Source organism: Cryptomeria japonica, chromosome 9 (genome assembly GCF_030272615.1).
Source record: "Cryptomeria japonica chromosome 9, Sugi_1.0, whole genome shotgun sequence".
NCBI classification, from domain to species: domain Eukaryota; kingdom Viridiplantae; phylum Streptophyta; class Pinopsida; order Cupressales; family Cupressaceae; genus Cryptomeria; species Cryptomeria japonica.
This window is the reverse complement of record NC_081413.1, coordinates 115134792-115155289: the sequence shown is the minus strand read 5'-3', so window position 1 is coordinate 115155289 and position 20498 is coordinate 115134792.

Sequence of the window (20498 nt, the reverse complement as noted above, 5' to 3'; positions counted from 1 at the left end):
TGGATTCCAATAGTTTTGATACAATCCAAGATTATGTCACCAAAGCAAATGAGCTAAGAGCAAAGCTTAAGGATTGTGGAATTGACAAAAAGGATGCTCAGTTGATATTCAACTTGTTGGACAAGCTTGCACCAGAATATGTAGCATTTGTGTCTAGCTTCCAAACTCATCGTTTGACAGTGGAGAGTTCCTATGTTATGCCTTCATTTGATGCTTTCACAGAAATGTTGATATTGGAACAATCTAAGTTGTTGAACATGGGCTTTCTCAAGTCTTCAAAGTCCAAGGCTTTGGTGGCTAATCAAGGGAATCAAGGAAGTCAAGGCAAAGATTCCAACAACAAGAAGAAGAAATCTAAGTCATAGCCACAGTAGGAAAAAGGACAATCCTCCTCTCCATCACAAGGCAATTTTTCATCCTCTTCCAAGAAGGGGACACCACCTAAGAAGGATAAGCCAACTTATGCATATTGCAAGAAGTATGGTCATGATGAGTATCGATGCCACACAAAGCAAGTTGATGAGTTAACTAATCTTCTTAAGAAAAACAACATCAACTTGCCATCCACCTACACAAAGAAGGATTCATCTCCTTCCTCTTCCTCACAGTCTAAGGGAAAAGGGCAAGCATTTGTGGCTACAATACGTTCTTCACAGCAATGGATACTTGACTCGGGTGCCTCATATCACATGGGTTCTACAAAGGAGTAGTTTTCTTCATTGGAGCCATCTAAGGTACCTCACATTTACATAGGTGATGATACACAAGAAGAGGTTGAAGGGAAAGGTTCAGTTGACATGGATGATGGAACATTTGAGAATTTTCTCTATGTTCATAACTTGTCTACCAACCTTCTCTCTATCTACCAAATCACTCACTATGGGAATGGGAAAAAGGTTGAGTTTACACTAGATTCAGTTGTGGTAAAGGAACTTGATGATGATGCCTTGGTAGCAGTGGGACAAGTCAATGACAACTCAAGGCTTTATTCATTCTCCCACTTTGTGCCAAGTTCACCTTCTAGGGCCTTGCTTACTCATTCAAATTCTGAAAGTAAGCTATGGCATGAGACGTTTGGTCACCTCAACTACCACTATCTTCAGTAGCTTAGCACTAAAGACATGGTCACAGGTCTACCTCGAATTAGTTTTTCAGAGGGTGTATGTTCAGGGTGTTCCATGGGCAAGCATCCCGAGGAAAAGTTTGATAAAGGGAAAGCTTGGAGAACTTTGGAAGTTCTTCAACTTGTTCACAGCGATGTAGCAGGTCCATTTCCAACACCTTCATTTAGTAAGGCCCGCTATGTCCTCACCTTCATTGATGACTACTCCCGCTTCACTTGGGTCTACTTTCTCATTCATAAGAGTGAAGTATTTGATAGATTTCAGGACTTCAAGACTCATGTGGAGAAGCAATCCGAGAAAGTGGTCAAGATTCTTTGCACATATAATGGAAGGGAATATGTGAACAAAAGACTTGAGGATTTTTGTACATTTAAGGGAATCGATCTTCAGCATTCTGTTGCATACACTCCACAGCAGAACAGAGTTACAGAACACAAGAATAGAACTCTCAAAGAAATGGCTAGCTGTATGATACATGCACGTTCTCTTGATCTCGCTTTTTGGGCAGAGGCTATCAGTTGTGCCACACACATCCAGAAACAGATTCCTCACAAAGCTTTGTAAGGTATTACTCCTTTTGAGGCTTGGGCTGGTAGAAAACCAATTGTAAGACATTTCAGAGTCTTTGGGTGTCCAGCATGGGCTCGCATACCTCCACAGAAATGCAAGGCATTGGAACCTCAGAGTCGGCCTTGCATATTTGTTGGATATCCTGAGGGTGTTAAGGCATATAGATTGATGGATCCTGAGACACATGAGGTGTTCATTGAGAGGAGTGTTCACTTTGAGGAAAGCTCTCCTAGCTTAGCCTCTCTACCTCCTCCACCTTCCTCCATTGTGGATAGTGATGCTAGTGATTTAGATGATGAGACTCCTTCAACTCTGACTCATAGGGTTACACCTCCGCAGGGTCCACTTGCAGTTGAGGAGCCTCGTTCTCCACCTCCACCTAGACCTTGTTGGGCTCGACGGACACTTGAGTGTGCAGGTTCTCTTGTTGGGGATCCTTCAGATACACAGAGAACTCGATCACAACATCAGGATCTTCCACATGCATTCATTGCTACCGTTTCTAATCCACAGACATTTCAGGAGGCATCAGGGGTTCCTGAGTGGGACAAAGCTATGGAGGAAGAGTATAGTTCCTTGATGAGGAACAACACATGGGATTTAGTCCATCTCCCTAAGGGGAGAAAGATGGTTCAATGTAAGTGGATCTATCAGACCAAGTATGTTGCGGATGGTAGTGTGGATAAGTATAAGGCTCGACTTGTTGCGAAAGGTTTCTCTCAAGTTGTAGGTGTTGACTATATTGAGACCTTTGCACCTGTAGCCAAGATGAACTCCTTTCGCTTGACAATTGCTATTGCTACAGCTCATGGTTGGGTTGTACATCAGATGGATGTGAAGAGTTCTTTTCTTCATGGTGATCTTGATGAGGAGATTTATATGGAGTAGCCATAGGGTTTCATCTAGGATATTTCCTTGGTTTGCAGACTAAGGAAATCTCTCTATGGCCTTAAGCAGGCCCCGAGGCTTGGTATGCCAAGATGGATTCCTTTCTTCTCTTCGTAGGGTTCACCAAATGTCATTCTGATCCAAATGTCTACATTTTGTGACAGGATGACTCTCACTTGATACTTGTGCTCTATGTTGATGATTTGATCATTACAGGGAGTACTGCATCCATCATTAGCAGGGTCAAATCTACTTTGCATGACAAATTTTCTATGACTGACTTGGGTCTTTTGCACTACTTTCTCAGGATAGAGATTTCATAGTCACCTTCCGGGATTACACTATCGCAGCCCAAGTATGCTCTTGATCTACTTGCACGCTTTCATATGGCTGATTGTAAGCTGACCCCGACTCCCTTTCTTTCAGGAATCAAGCTTGAGGCTCAGTGTTCTTCTCCACTAGTTGATGCCACTTTGTATCGTCAGCTTGTGGGTAGTCTCATCTACTTGACCCATACACGCCCTGATATTTCATTTGCAGTTGGCATGGTTTCCAACTTCATGCAAGAACCACATGAGCTTCATTGGAAAGCTGCCAAATGCATCCTTCATTACATCCAAGGTACACATCACTATGGGATTCACTATGCAGTAGGCACAGGACTTCACTTGGTTGGTTACACAGACTCTGATTGGGCTAGCGATCTTGATGATCATAAGTCTACTTCCGGTTATAGTTTTCACCTTGGTTCAGGCCCCATTTGTTGGCAGAGCAAGAAGCAACATGCTATTGCTCTCTCTTCGACTGAGGCTAAGTATTGAGGTGTTGTTAACGTAGCGACTGAGACCATTTGGCTCCAGTAGATTCTCATAGAGTTTGGGTTCACCACTCCACGACCGATAGTTCTACATTGCAACAATCAGAGTGCTATTGCCATCTCGAAGAACCTGGTCCAGCACCAGCGGACCAAACACATCGAGATTCATATGCACTATTTCTGAGAGCTCATTCAAGAGCAGGTCATTGATTTGCAGTATTGTCCTATAGCAGAGTAGGTTGCTGACATATTCACCAAACCTATCACTGAGAGTAAGTTCCAGCAGTTGCGAGCTCTCTTGGGGGTGCATGATGTGTCATTAGGGGGGGTCAAATGACTTCTCCTTCCTCTCTTATGGGGGGGACTTTTTCCTTTTTGAGGTTTTGTCCATCTTCTTTGAGAGTCTTTTGTACATTCATCTCTCTTTTGGGGGGGAGTTTTTTTCCCACTGGGTTTTCTCCCTTTCTCCGTTTGTGAGAGATTGCATTGGATAGTTTTTCTTGCATTTGCATATTGTACATGGGTACCTATCATGGCCTAGTAGCCGGGACCCATCTTGCATTGTTGACTTGAGTCTTCATTCCCCTAAGTTGCACTTAAGGGGGGGTGTTGGTGTAAATAAATATTCATTATGGATATTATTACACTTTACTTAAGTTAACTTAGGATAATGCATTTCTTTGTAGTTTGGATTTGAGACACTTAGGGAAGTCTGCACATAGGGATAGAGCTTGTAGGAGAAATTCCACCTTTTGTGGTCTTGTTTTGTTGTTACACTCCACATTTGGTGGGTCATCCACCTCTTGTGGAATATTATATTATTTCTCCTACCTAACCCTAGTATTTCTTACCTACCCTTGTTTCTCATTGAGCCACATGTCATGATTGTGTGCTCGTACATCCATATGGCCTTGCCTATATAAGCAGGCCTATATTCATTGTATTGGTATGAATCCAGTTGATCATTTTCATATTGATGAGAATACAGTTTGTTCTTGTCATTCTTTTGTCTCTATTTTAATACTTTTCATTGTGCCCTTGATCTTGGCAAAATCTCACAGGATGACATGTATGGAAAATTTTATTTATGGAGAATAATATTTCCATAAGACATGGAAATATTTTTGTGAAATGTTGTGAGGAGAATTATGAAGTGGCAAGCATGTTCATTGTAGTGGCTGCATGAACCTTACCTCCAATACTTGGCTCAATTGCAAAAGCAACTCGATCAGTGGCTGCAAGAACTTGTGTTTGATCCTTTTTAGCAAATTGTTGCAGGAACTCCTCTTTGTTAACCGACTTATGATAAAGACGTAATCTGTGACCATTTACCAAAATCTTGAGCCGAACCGAGTCAATTGTGGTCAAATGAACAAATCCATTGTTGAAAACTTCCTCTATCTCATATGGACCTAACCATCTGATTTACAGCTTTCCCATAGTATCTTTATATCTAGAGTCATACAATATTGCCTAGTCACCTACTTTGAACTTTTTCTCTTTGATGTATTTATCATGCCACTTTGCTCTCTGATTTTGTATCAGTTCTATCTACTGGACAACCATTTTTCTCCATTCATCCAAAGCATTCAATTGGTGAATGTGTTCCTTTTGTGCTTCAGAAAGTGTCATATTTAATTGCAAAGTTGTCCTCAGAGTTTTATGCTCAAACTTAATAGGCATCATTGTTGCTTTTCCATACACCATCTCAAAAGGTGTAAATCCAATTGGTGTCTTCCAAGTTGTTTTGTATGCCCAAATTGCTTCTGAAAATCTATGAGACCAATCTTTTTTATGAACAACTACTGTCTTGGTAAGAATAGCCTCAAGCTCCCTATTTGTAACCTCTACTTGTCCATTAGCTTGTGGATGATACGGGGTAGATTTTATGTGCCTTATATTGTATTCATTGACCAAGGCTGCAATCAATGTTGAAGTAAATTGTGGGCCTTGGTCTGATGCAATTTCCCTTGGTACTCCATATCTTGTAAATATCTCCTCATAAAGGAACTCAGCCACCTTATTATCTCTTGCATGTGTCATGGCACTAGCCTCCACCCATTTGGTTACATAATCTGTACATACTAAAATGTAAGATTTTCTATTAGAAGGGGGATCAATTGGGCCAACAAAATCTAATCCCCATTTATCAAACGGTGCAACCAATATGTGTGGATACAATGGCATCTCATTAGATTTAGTAGGTCTCCCCATGCGCTGGCATCTGTCACATTTTCTTGTATACTGTGTTGTATCCTTATATAATGTGAGCCAATAGTATCCCATATTCAGTATTTTGAGTGTTGTCCTTTTAGTAGCAAAATGTCCTCCACATGGCTCATCATGACATGCATGTAGGACATCATATGTTTCATCCTCTCTTACACATCTTCTCATGACTCGGTCTGGGCCAGTATAAAACAAATAATCAACAATCCATGAGAAGTTAAATCTTTTCTCCACTAACAACCTTCTTTCCTTAGGAGAGAAATGAAGTGGCATTTTAGTAGTAGCTAAATAGGTGGCAATACCGGCATACCAGGGAGTGTGGGCTTGTATAAGGAATAGATGTTCATCCAGAAAAGCATCATCTATGGTTGTAGGATCTTCCTATAACTGAAGTCTTGAAAGATAATCTGCAACCACATTGGAATTTCTTGGTTTATCAATAATTGTGATATCAAATTATTGCATCAACAATAACTAGCGAGCTAATCTACCGGTAATTAAAGGCTTATTCATGCAATATCTGATTGCAGTATGATCAGTATGCACAAATATGGGATACCCTATTATATAGTGCCTGAATTTGTTGAGTGCATATATAACGGCTAACATTTCCTTTTTAGTGACTGTGTAATTTAACTCAAGCCCCTGCAAGTTCTTGCTAATATAATATATTGCACTTGCCAAGTTATCAATCTTTTGTCCTAAGACTGCTCCTATTGCATAATCAGATGGATCTGTATGAATTTGAAATGGTAAAGACCAATTCGGACCTTTAAGAATTGGTGCTTTGGTCAAAGCGTTCTTAAGCTTCAAGAAAGCTTCATTGCATGAAGAATTCCATTTAAATTCCATATCCTTGGTAAGTAGAGAATATAAGGGACTTGCAATTTTGCTGAGATCTTTGATAAACCTTCTATAGTATCCAGCATGACCAAGGAAACTTCTAACATCTTTTTTCTTTACCGGTGCATTGATATTTTGAATGACTTCAATTTTTGTTGGGTCAACCTGTATTCCTTTTATAGAGATATGATGACCAAGGACTATTCCTTCCTACATCATTATGAAGCACTTCTCACTGTTTAATGACAAACTATAGTCTTCACACTGTTGCAAAACTTTCTTCAGGTTCCCTAATGCTTCTTCAAATTCAGAATCATAAGTTGTAAAGTCATCCATATAAATTTCCATGATGTCTTGAGAAATATATGAAAATATACTGATCACTACTCTTTGAAAAGTGGCTCGAGAATTACACAATCCAAAAGGAAGAACAAAATATGCATATGTTCCCCAAGGACAAGTAAATGTGGTCTTCTCTTGGTCCTCTAGGGCTATCTGAATCTGATTGTAACCACCGAATTCATCAAGAAATGAAAATTATCTCTTCCTAGCCAAAGAGTCTAATACCTAATCCACTAATGGCAATGGAAAATGATCTTTTCTTGTTGCTAAGTTCAAAGCTCTAGAATCAACATATACCCTCCATTTTCCTCCTTTCTTAGGAACTATTACCAAAGGTGATACCCATTGGCTATCAGAGATGGGATAGATAAACCCAACCTTTAACAACTTTTGCAATTCCTCTTTAACTATTTCTTTTAATGTAGGATTGATTCTTCTTTGTGGTTGTCTAAGTGGGCAACATTCTTCTTTTATATAGATATGGTGGGTACAAACTGTTGGATCTATTCCATGCATATCCTTGTAATCCCATGCAAAGGCATTTTTATGACATTTAAGCAAGTCCATGAGTGCTACTTTTTTAATATTTGCAAGATCACTATTGATCTTCAAATATTAATTCAAATCACCTTCTATTTTGATAGTAAGATCAATCTAACATATATCAAAAAAATGAGAAGTATAGACTTCCTGCGGCAACAAAGTATGCAATATATCAGTGGTTGTAGGAAAGTCTAAATTTGCAATATTTGGTACCAACTCTTGTAATTGTTGTTCTTGTTTTAACTTATTTTTTAGAATTTTATAAAGAATTGAGTCTTCATCCTGTAATTGCATGAATGGCCCTCGATTAATCATCATAAGGTGATTAATAGAGTCAACTCCCTCATATTATTCTCCCAAAGTAGGCCAAACTACTTGTTGTTGATCAAACTAGGGCTGAGCAGGGGAATACAAAGCTAATGTTTTTGTAGAGTTCCCATATGAAATAGTCATATCCCTTTGATCTACATCCAATATATGCATCAATTATGGAAAGCCAAGGTCTTCCCAAAATCACCGGATATCCTCTCAATGTCGCCTTTGGAGACAGAATCATAAAGTCTGCAGGGTATTCCCAGGAATCCAAAATAACAACCACATCTTCAATCATACCATCAGGTCACACTGTAGAGCTGTCAACAAGCATTAGGACTATAGGTGTAGGCTTAAGACTATTGATTTCAATCTGTTGCATTACTTCTCTTGTCATCACATTAATGGCTACCCCTAAATCAACTAAAACATTCCTTATCTGGGTGCCATTAATGACTATATTCACAACAGAACTACCAGGATCAGAATATTTAGGAATTGAAACCTTTCCTAGCATAATATCTGCCAGTTGACCCATCACAGGCACTGTTGGCAGATCCTTCTTCTTCCTGCCAAGTTTTTTTAGACATGCCTCCCTAAGTGCCTTATTGTATATAGGAACATCTTTTATTGCTTGCAACAATGGAATTTTAACACATACATGCTTCAATTGATCTATTATATCAAAACCTTGCTCTTGTTCTGTAAGAACTTCCTTTTTTTGCAATCTTTGGGGAAATGGTGGTAATCTTTTCTTTTGAGGTATTGTGGCTATTGGATTAGAGATTTCTTGTTCTTCTTGAACCTCAGTGATAACTGGAGGAGATGGATTAGGCTGTGTTGTCCCAGATCTGAGGTGAATATCACTTATAGATAGAGAATAGGTTGGGTATTGATTAGGGTCAGTTGAATAAGCTTGTTGTTGTTGATAAGATTTAATATTAAGATTTGGCATTGGCTGAGTGGGAAACTACGTTGGTTTAGGTGGAACAATAATGGCCACAGGGGGAGGCATTATTGCAGGCGATTGTGGTTGCTAAATAGGCTGTTGATATCCATAAGATTGGGTAGTCCATGGTTGACTCCCCCTCCATTGAGGAGTAGGTTGCCAATTCCCTTGAAACTGGTTGCCTTGGCCCTGAGGTGGATACCAATTTCCTTGTGCATGTTGCCACTATGGTATTTGATTAGAAAAATGTTTCCCTTGGCCTTGAGAACCATACAAGTTTGGATAATTACTAAAATTTTGAGCATATGGTGATTGCCATTGATTATTTGGTACATAAGAATTTCCACTATAACCAGAAAAAGAAAGTGGATCCAGAGGCATACCTTGTCTTTGAAAATTTGGTCTTCTTTGAGAAACATAGAAAACTTGTTCATCCTCACCTTGTATTGGCTTGAAGTCAAAAACCTCAAGATTTGCAACCATTTTACATCTGCAATCCTTTTTTCTGTCTACAATGAGGGCAAAATTTTGCAATAAATGCATTAGCTTCTTCATGCTTCTTCTTAGCTAAGCGTGTATCCAACTGAGTAGTCATATTGTTTATGATGTCCTCCTTAAAGTCCTTCAACAAATGGATAAGTTCCATTCTAGAAACTCCAGTACTAGATGTTGATGAAGGCACTCCTAGCTTGAAACACCTATTCCTTTTAGAAACAGATTTGAAATACTTCTTACAAATTTGTCCTATTTCATTCCACGTAGACTATGTAACGTCACCTCCTCCCATAAGATCCAAAGCATCAGTGCATTCATCACTGATTCCCATCAAAAATATCAACTTGAAGGAATATTCATTTAGAGTACTATGCTTGGACTTTTTGACACTAAACAAAAACCTTTCCAGACATTCTAAAAATATCATCCCCATGACAATTAGTGCCTCTACAATAATCTTTATACTTTGCAAGAAACAATTGTTTCTGTATGCGGGAAAAGTGGGCTGATAAAACTCAATATGTGAAAATATGTTAGAATACTAGTCCACACACACACACAAGACTTCTTGGTGCAAGATATGGAGTAAAAACGTATTACTTAGCTTCCCAAGGTGGGTCCCATGGTTCTCTATCTCACAATGTCCCTCAAACCAATGTTTTGCTCTCAGATCACTGAGCAAAATGGTTCAGGGATGGCAAATGCAAGAACGAGGGATGCTCTGATAGATTTTTTAGAATGAGATGTGTTATAAGCTAGGTATGATTTTAAAATGCAATAAACTAAATGATAAGATGACAAGATTAGTATAAATACTATCCTAACATGATATATTAGTCTATGATTGAGCTAAATGATAAAGAAATTATTCTAAGCATGCATATTTAGACTAATTTCTATTCTAAAGAGAGGCTAAATGATGAGCATAAAATGAGATATAAAAGCTTGAATGTATTTGAGCATAAGTGTGATACTACAGATTTGGAGGATGATCTTAAAATGGAGGAATGAGAGCTCTATTTATAGCAAAAATAGGGCAATGGATGGTCAGGATTGAAAGATTCAATCAAGGGTTGAGTTTGAAAGTTGGGGATCCATGTGCACAATTTGCACCAATGAAATGGTGACAAGTGTCAACATAGGGTTGGGTTGAGAGAAGGGGTTGGAGGCATTAAAGGCCCGAGAAGACCTCATGGTTATCTAGAGGGTAAGGGTCAAGCTTAAATTAGGATTACCCACTGGATTAAGAGTTAATCCAAGGATAAACCTTTGTGCAAATGATTAAGAGATAATCATGGTCAAAGCATTAAAGGCCTGATGAGACCCTTGGGTTGGATGAAGGTTGAGTCAAAACAAATGTTTTAACCATGTAGGAGGGTTTGAGTTAACCATTAATGGTTTTTGGAGACTTTGGGGATTAAGTGTTGAAGGTTGAAAGCCTTCAATGGTTATCAAAGACTTTGAGGAATTAAGTGGTTGAAGGTTGAAAGCCTTTAATGGTTATCAAAGACTTTGAGGTTTTGAGAAGTGACTTCCCTTTGCTTAGGGATGTGACAAAGTTTAGAGGAGGGGTTAGGTTAATTAGAAGTGATTAGAAGATTCTAGAAGGGATTATAGGTTTGGGATTTTGCAAGTGGATGGAGGGATAATAGGATTTAATTGAAATAATTTAATTCAATTTGGTTGCCGTTTGGAGAAATTAAATAAATTAGATTTATTCAATTTAGGATAACTATTTAATTAAATTTGAATTTAATTAAAAGTGGATAGGGAGGTTTAATTGAATATAATTTATTCATTAAATGGGTATAGTGAATTTAATTTAAATAAATTGAGTAATTTACTTAATTAAATAGAGGAATGTGAATAATTTAATTAAATTAGATTTAATTAAATAGAGAAATGAACATAAAATATTCATTTAGGAATATGGTCATTTTTATACGTCTACATTTTGCCCCTCTTTGAAGTGACGTGTGTGCACATGTTATTTCAAAGAAAATGATGTGTTTTTGTGATTTTATGATCGAATGCAATTTTTGTGTCGCTCTTTTGATTTGCCAGTCGTGCCCCAGATTTGATTTGATGTGTGATGCCCCAGATTCGATATTTGATGGTGATGCCCCCTCGGGAGATGAATCAATATTTTGAAATTTTTTTATTTAATTTGATGAGTTGCATATGATGTGTATGATTTTGTGCATGTGAAATGTGGTGAAATTGATTCATCTCCCGATAAGTTACAAATGTTATGGTATAGGGGAGACTTTGACCATATTACAAGTCCATTTGGCTAACCCTAATTTCGTTTTCCTCCTATAAAAGGGGAAAAGGGGCTTGAATTAGATTCATTTGTGTCTTGTTGACTTTGAAGAAAGGGAATTTGGTTTGCAGAGAAAATGCCTATTCCATATCACAAACACCGTTTTGAGTGCGTTCGGAGGTACCGGAGACCTGCAGCGCGTGGACCACCAGTAAGTCAACATTTTTTACCCTTTTTTGTTATTTCATTTTGTCGTTTTTAGTCATTTTTTGAATTTCAAAGTTCGGGTTTAACGTTTTAGCGCATCTAGGGCGTAGATTAGCACATACAAAGTTTAGAGTAGTGCATCGAGTCAAATTTTAGGGTCGCGTCCGAAATAGATAGGATAGCGCATAGCAAAAATATGTTAGCGCATGGCAACCATCGGGTAGCGCGTCAGGTCAACAGTTTAGTGCGTATGGTAGACCTAGCGCATAGAAGTCGCAGGGGTTCGCATAGGTAAAGGGTTTTAACACGTAGGGTTAACCTAGCGCATAGGGCCAAATGGGTAGCACCTAAGAGGTGTAAATTAGCGCGTAGAGTCAGTCTAGCACATAGCGTAGGTTAGGTAGCACATGGGGGGAAAATTTTAGCACATAGAGTCAGTCTAGCGCATAGGGCGAATAGATTAGCGTATAGGAAAGATAGCCTAGCGCGTGGGGGTTTTTTAGCGCATTAGGTATCTGTTTTAGTGCATTTGGAAAAAAATTTGCGAGATGAGCCGATTTGAAATTTTGATTTGGTCTGTCTATCATGTTTTTATGTGTTTGTCCAATATGAGTGTTGATATAACTTGTTTTGATTTGCGATTTTCCAAGTTATGTATAGATATCAATGTGTTGTGTTGATCAAAATATGATTTGTTTGCGTGTTCTATTTTAAGTTCAATGTGTGAAGCCTGAGTTGTGTTAAAAGACGATATGGGTTGGAAACTTGAGTTGTTTTACAAGTTGATATGGGTGGGAAACTTGAGTTGTTTTACAAGTTTATGTGATTGTGGAGACTTGAGTTGTGTTACAAGTTTTGATATGGTTTTTGAGAACTTGAGTTGTTTTACAAGTTGATATGAAATGATAGGATTTTGAACTTTGATATAGATGAACAAATTGTTTCATGTTGTTGATGTAAGTTTGATTTTGATATCTTTGTTTTTGATGTGGAAACTGATATTGGATTTGTTTTGCTTGTTGACAAGAGCGATTGGGTGTGGTTCAGTCATGGGAGAGATTTCTCAGACTGTGGACATTGATACCGCGGTTGTCGTAGGCCAACTTAGACATTATTGAGAGATGTGGATTGACTTCTCTCTTGGATATGCCTCGGTTCACTATGAACTGGGGGCTACTGACAACTTTGGCAGAGAGGTGGCACAGTGATACAAACACCTTCCATTTTGTGACTGGAGAGATGACAGTCACATCTGAGGACTGTTACAGGATCCTGTGTATCCCTATAGTAGGGGCACTACTACCCTATGAACAATCACAGGAGGGTGGTACAGAGGCACTGCGCCGCATATTCCAAGATGATACAGTCTGCCGCTATGAGATTCCATGGCAGGAGTTTCTAGATTTGGATTACGCACCACTACCATTCATACTAGCAGGGTTCATTGGTGGATTCCTTTGTCCTGATCGCAGGTCAAAGGGATTCTCGGTGGGATGGGGGCTAGTTTTGGAGGAGATGGTCACTCAGGACCGGAGGTTTGCATGGGGGTCAGCTATGCTGGCTCATTTATACAGGAGTCTGCATGAGGTAGTATACCTCGGTTATGGTAGTTTGTCAGCTAGCGTGACATTATTATAGGTATGGTGCTGGGAGCATATTCCAGCAGCGAGGCCACTTGTAGACAGGGACAGGCCTATAGGGGCAGCATATGCCTATGGATACAGGGGTCTAGTTGTCCAGCGTAAGCTGGGAAAACTAGAGCATTGGAGGAGGGTTTTTGATGATATAGATATGGTCACTTGGCAACCGTATACAGGATGTGAGGTGTGGGCGGAGGATGGGCTGGAGATGCCCTTTGTATTTATGACTAGGTATCTGATTGGGAGGACCCCGTTCGTGATTGAGCGGTTTGTGGTGACCCAAGTTTTGAGACAGTTTAGGTGCTAGTAGGGTATTCCTCAGGGAGCATGCTTATATGCATGATGGTAGCAGGATGTGGCTGATTGGGGGCCGACTATTGATAGTGCCGTGGCGGTGGAGGAGTTTGTGGGGTTGGCTGGGTAGATATGGGACTATGCCCGAGAGATTCAGGATGCGGGTATGACAGATGAGTTTGCCCGATTGTTTGCTGCATGGGCGGTGGCCAGGATATCTGATCCTAAGGAGATGAGGCCAGCCTTTGATTCAGATGAGGAGGAGGGAGACGGGGGAGACGACGGAGATGATGGGGAGGATGGAGGAGGAGGACGAGGGAGAGGAGGTAGAGGGAGGCGGGGAGATAGAGGTGTGGAGAGAGCAGTGCGATAGGGGAGGATAGAGAGGGGGAGAGGTGGATTGGCTATCGGAGCTGGTAGAGAGGGGAGAGTGGGGGAGGTGCTAGCTGTAGTGGGGGGTGAGGATGAGCCTAGTCGACCAGCACAAAGGAGGAGGACAGATGTACTCCCACCTCCAGCACCGAGGATAGGCCGAGTGGGAGGGGTTCCTCCAGCATAGGTACCGCTATGAGTTCGAGTTCTAGGTCATATGGAGGATGCTCAGATACGGACCTTGCAGATTACTGTGCAGCAGCTGCAGGCACAGATTTTGACCTATCAGCGGTAGATTTCTCAGTTGACTACTGAGCGAGACACCGAGATAGAGCGGAGGGGGTGAGCGGAGGAGGTGGTGGTGAGCATGCAGAGAGCAGCGGCGGGTGGTCCGATGAGAGACATCTTAAGAGAGTTAGCATTGAGAGCGCAGGAGGCAGAGTATTATAGGCGGCATTATGAGGCTGCAGTACCCAGGGACTGGGGAGTTCAGAGTTTTGCACAGTCGAGATCTAGTCGATCTCGAGTCACTAGATGACTATCTGAGAGTCGAGGTGTTATGGGGCCACCGCGACAGGACCCTCCTGGAGATCCAGGGGTGGGTGCATCTGGAGCGAGACCATCTCCGTCAGAGGATAGTCATACCTGAGAGACATGGTCTCTGTTGTATTTTTGAGCATTGTATTCTTTTGTACTAGACACAGTTTTGACACATTTTGTTCATTTGGATCATTTTCGAGATATATATATATATATATATATATATGGCACCATTTTTTATCATGTGATGTGTTTATATGGATGCATGTTATGTGGGTTATTTTATGTGATGATGCAATGCTTAAATATATGATGTAATGTATGATGCAGGATGTATGCTTTTATATGTTGTGAGATGTATCTTGAAAATGAGATGTTAAAATGATATGAAAACATGCCTAAATGATATACCATGATTTTAAATGATATGCAACTAATTGTAAAATGATATGCAACTAATTGTTTTTGGAGCATCTCTCATTCTGTATTTTCCATCCGATATAGCCACTTGTTTGCTTTCTTTGTAGATATCATCATTGAGCATTGATTTGTTTAGGATATGTTGAAAATTTATACAAGCATATTGGTAATTGAACCATAATGACCTGAGAAAAATTTACATGATATTTGATTTTGCAAGATAGCACAAGCGTCAAGGTATAATTAAACCAGGATGACCTGAGTGCGTATTGCATAAATAGACAAGGTTAGATCTTTTGTATGCGTGAAGTAAAATCAGGCCTTTAGTGATATTCGATGTATCATGTCTCGAGGCATGTGTTCACACAGTACAAGCGATCGCCTCCCAAACAGAAGACTAAGAAAATATTGGAAGTTCCCCTTGACCTCTAGCTGTGAAGAATTTAGTGAGACAAGGAAGAGAATCCAATAATTCAAAAAGTTCAAAATGCAAAACTAGTCAAGACTTTATGCAAGAATGCAACATTTAGTACTTCAGAAAATCATCCATCCTTGGTATTTTTGTGAATTGTTTTGTATTGGTTTTTGTGATGAAGCGTAGTTTTGGTTTGTTGGATGTCATGCTTCTGAGTTTTTGCAATAGTTGTGATGTCTTGAATGTTTGCAAGTTTTTGAAAAAGTTAATGCCCCTAGCTAAGTGTGCCTCTTGATATGATCATGTACAATGATTTCCAAGCCATGGTGGAATGCGGTAAGAGGATAGATATAGATGGATAACCCAGGATAGTGACTACGCTAAGTATGTCCTGAATGGATATGGGCTAAGTGTCGGGCGATGGCCGATAGTGTTTGTATGGATAAAATGGCATGGAGATAGATAGAGGAGCCATTCTTTCACAAGAGCGCCTGTTTACCAGGTTTTCACCATTTGTTTTTATGGATTTTTTGATTTTTTTCCATGCACTAGGCCACTTAAGTGTAGTACCTCTTTAGATGGATGTTGTTAGTTGGTTCATCGAGCACATCTCCTTCAGAATTTGTTAGCTGATAGGCACCTGATCCATAGACTGATATGATAACATAGGGACCCAACCAGTTAGGTTCAAATTTCCCTTTCTTTTCTCGATCTTGCTGATTTATTGGATTTTCTTTAAGAACTAGGTCACCAATCTTGAAGTTGCGGGGAATGACCTTATGATTGTAGCTTCTGCACATGCGTTGCTGATATGCTTTGAGATGGGTATAAGCATGTTGGCGTCTTTCATCTAATAGTTCAAGTTCTTGCAGTCGGTTAACTTGATACTCTTCATCTGGGATTAAGCCTTTCAAAGAGACTCTGAGAGATGGGATCTCTACTTCCAGGGGCAAAATGGCTTCTGATCCATATACCAATGAGTATGGTGTCGCTCCTATAGGTGTGCGGATGCTGGTTCGGTATGCCCAAAGTGCTGGATTGAGTTGTACGTGCCAATCTTTGCCTACATCATTCACCGTTTTCTTGAGGATTTTCAGTATTGTCTTGTTAGATGCTTCCGCTTGACCATTTCCCTGTGGGTAGTATGGTGTAGAGAACCTATGTTGGGTTTTGAATTTTTCACATAGTTCTTGGACATCTTGATTCTTGAAGGGTCATCCATTATCTGTGATGATGGAACTTGGAATACCATATCTGCAGATCAGATAATTGAGGATAAAAGAGGCAATTTATTTCCCCGTCACTGTGGTCATGGGAACTGCTTCTATCCATTTGGTAAAGTATTCTGTTACTGTTATAATGAACTTGTGTCCATTTGATGATGAAGGATGAATTTTGCCAACTAGGTCTAGTCCCCACTGACAAAAGGGCCAGGATGTTGTAAACGGCTGCAGTTCTTGTGCTAGTGCATGTATCAGATTACCATGGATCTGGCATTTAGGACATTTCTTAGCGAAATGATATGAGTCTTTCTCCATTGTAGGCCAGTAGTATCCTATCCTTAGAAGTTTTTTAGCAAGAGTAGTACCACTTGAATGTGTGCCACAAATACCTTCGTGAAGTTCATGTAAAGCAGAATCAGAATCATTACGATCAAGGCAACGAAGAAGAGTACCATCGAGACCTCGACGATACAAAGTATCGGTAGTAAGGGTATAACGGGCAGCTTGTCGGATAAAGTTACGTTTTCTTGAAGATTTTCAGTATTGTCTTATTAGATGCTTCCGCTTGACCATTTCCCTGTGGGTAATATGGTGTAGAGAACCTATGTTGGATTTTGAATTTTTCACATAAGTCCTGTACATCTTGGTTTTTGAAAGGTCGTCCATTATCTGTGACGATTGAACTTGGAATACCACATCTGCAGATTAGATAATTTAGGATAAAAGAGGTAATTTGTTTCCCAGTCACTGTAGTCATGGGAACTGCTTCGATCCATTTGGTAAAGTATTCTATTGCAGTTATAATGAACTTGTGTCCATTTGAAGATGAAGGATGAATTTTGCCTACTAAGTCCAGTCCCCACTGACAAAAGGGCCAGGATGTTGTAAATGGCTGCAGTTCCTGTGTTGGTGCATGTATGAGATTACCATGGATCTGGCATTTAGGACATTTCTTGGCAAAATGATATGAGTCTTTTTCCATTGTAGGCCAGTAGTATCCCATCCTTAGAAGCTTTTTAGCAAGAGTAGTACCACTTGAATGTGTGCCACAAATACCTTCGTGAAGCTCATGTAAAGCAGAATCGAAATCATTATGATCAAGGCAATGAAGAAGAGTACCATTGAGACCTCGATGATACATAGTATCGGTAGTAAGGGTGTAATGGGCAGCTTGTCGGATAAAGTTACATTTTTGGTTACGGGATTGGTCAATGGGTAAGATATTTTGCTTGAGATAGTCGTATATTGGTCCATATAATAGAGAATCCGAACCAGTCAAGGCATAGATAACCCGGGATTCAGAATGGTCATAGGCAGGGGAGAATAGTTGCTCCACCAGGAACTCGTAATGACTCTGTTGCTCTGGAATTTGAAGTAATGAAGTGATTGTAGCCATTGCATCGGCTGCTTTGTTGTTCAACCTTGGTATTTGCTCGAAGGTGATGTGCACAAAATACTGTTTGAAATCATCCACCATTCGCTTGTAGGGTAGTAGCTTGTCATCCTTTGTCTGATAGTTGTTGTTAATTTGATGGATGACCAGTTGCGAGTCTCCATAGACCTTTAACTCTGTGATTTTCCATTCTACGGCCATTTTGATGCCTATAACCAATGCCTCATATTCAGCCACATTATTTGTGCATGGAAACATAAGTCTATATGATCTTGGTATAGTGTGTTCTTCAGGAGTGATGAACAGAATGCCAGCACCCGAACCATGTTGTGTATAGAATCCATCAAAGTACAGGGTCCATTGTTTAGTAGAAAGAGCAAGAATGTCCCTGTCTGGAAATTCAATCTCCATGGTGTGTTTTCCTGGTAACGGTGCTTCGGCCAACTGATCTACAATTGCTTGTCCTTTAATGGCTCATCTTTCTGTGTATTGGATGTCAAATTCACTGAGAATCATGACCCATTTAGCCAATCGGCCTATAAGAGCTACCTTGTTGAATAGATATTTGAGAGGATCAATTTTTACAACCAGCTTGATGGTATGTACTAACATATAATGTCGGAACTTCTGAGATGCAAAGACCACTATTAGGCAAAACTTCTCAATGAATGTATAGTTGAGTTCATAGCCATTCAATGTCCTACTGATGTAATATATGGCATGTTCCTTCCCTTGTTGATCTTCTTGTGTCAATAGTGCCCCAGTGATATATCTATTGTTGAGATATATAAAATAAGAGGCTTTCCTGCGACTGGTGGTACCAAAACTGGTGGATTCATCAGGTACTGTTTGATTTGGTAAAAAGATTCCGCACACTTGGCCTCCCATTTGAATGGTACATTTTTGTGTAGTAAATGGTTAAATGGTAGACTTTTATCTGCTAGCTGAGCGATGAATCGCCTGATTGATTGAAGTCGGCCTTGTAGAGATCTGAGTTGACTGATATTCTTTGGTGGTGGCATGTCCATAATGGCTTGTACCTTTGCTGGATCTACTTCAATACCTTTTGCTAAGACAATGTAGCCTAGTAACTTGCCTGATGTAACCCCGAAGACACACTTCTTAGGGTTGAGCCTGACTTGGAATTTCTCCAATCGATCAAAGATCTTTGTTAGGATGCTGAGATGTTCTGCTCTGGTGAAGGATTTAGCTAGTAAATCATCCACATAGTCTTCCATAAATGTGTGCATCATGTCATGGAATATTGTGGTCATTGCTCTTTGATAAGTGGCCCCTGCATTCTTCAAGCCAAAAGGCATAACATTCCAATAGTACGTTCCCCAAGGATAGGTGAATGCGGTTTTATCTTGATCTTTAGGAGCTATTTTGATTTGATTATAGCCTGAGAAACCATCCATTAGTGAGAGCATTGCATGGCCTACTGTGAGATCTACAATGATGTCGATACTGGGCAGAGGAAAGTCATCTTTTGGACAAGCTTTGTTGACATCTCTGAAGTCAGTGCATATTCTAATACTACCATCTAGTTTTGATACTGGAACGATGTTGGAAATCCATTCTGCATAGTCAATGGGTTGAATGAATCCGACGTCTAATAATTTCTTTAGTTTAGTTTTGACCATGAGTGCCACCTGTGGATTCATCTTTCGTAGCTTTTGCTTGACTGGTTTAACTCTTGTAGAAATGGACAAGTGATGCATGATTAAATGTGGATCTACTCCAGGCATATCAACATATGACCAAGCAAAGTTGATTTGCTGTTCTTTAAAGAAAATGATGAATGCTGATCTTTCTGCATCTGTCAGAGATTCTGCAAGGTGTATGTTTCTGGTTGCTTCCGTGGTACCAATGTTGATTGATTGAGTGGGCTCAATCAATATGGGTGATCGCTCATGAAAGTGCTCAGAAGGAGTGTCAAGTCTCCCATCGTTAGGTGCCTTAAAAAGGTTTTCACCCTCAGATGCGTCTTTTATTTTTACTTTTTTGTGATCTAGAACTGCCATTGACTGGTTTTCAGCATTAGATCCTTTATTTGGTTCATTTTTGCGACTGAGAGACTTGACACTCCCTGATTGACAGATATCGTTACTTTGTTCACTGGTAGAGCCTGTTTTCAGATTTACGGTACATAGGTAATGGATAATGGATTCATCATCTGGGAAAATTGGTATATCATGGATTTCAGGTTCATCCCAGTCGATGAGGTCAGGAAAGACAAGTGATAAGGAATCATTGGGTGGATTAAGTTTGGCTATTGTGAGTGTTAGGACAGAGTTTTCATTGTGATGGGCCTTGGTTTTAAAGGAGTCCAGGATTTCGTCGAGGTCCTCGATGGTATTATCTTCTGCATAGACTTGTTCATAATGTTTCTGTTCGCTTTCCTTGGCATCATAGATATTTTGTGATCCAAATTCAAGAAGTCTATCTTCTGTGTTATGTTCTTCTTGAGAAAGAGATATAGAATCAATATCATCAGGGATATCTGTAGTAGCATTGGAGCAGGTACCCCATTCATATTCATTGGAATCTGTCTCATAGGCATCGTCCCAGATTCTATCTGTGCTGTAAACAAGTATGTTGTATGGTGAAAACAAATCT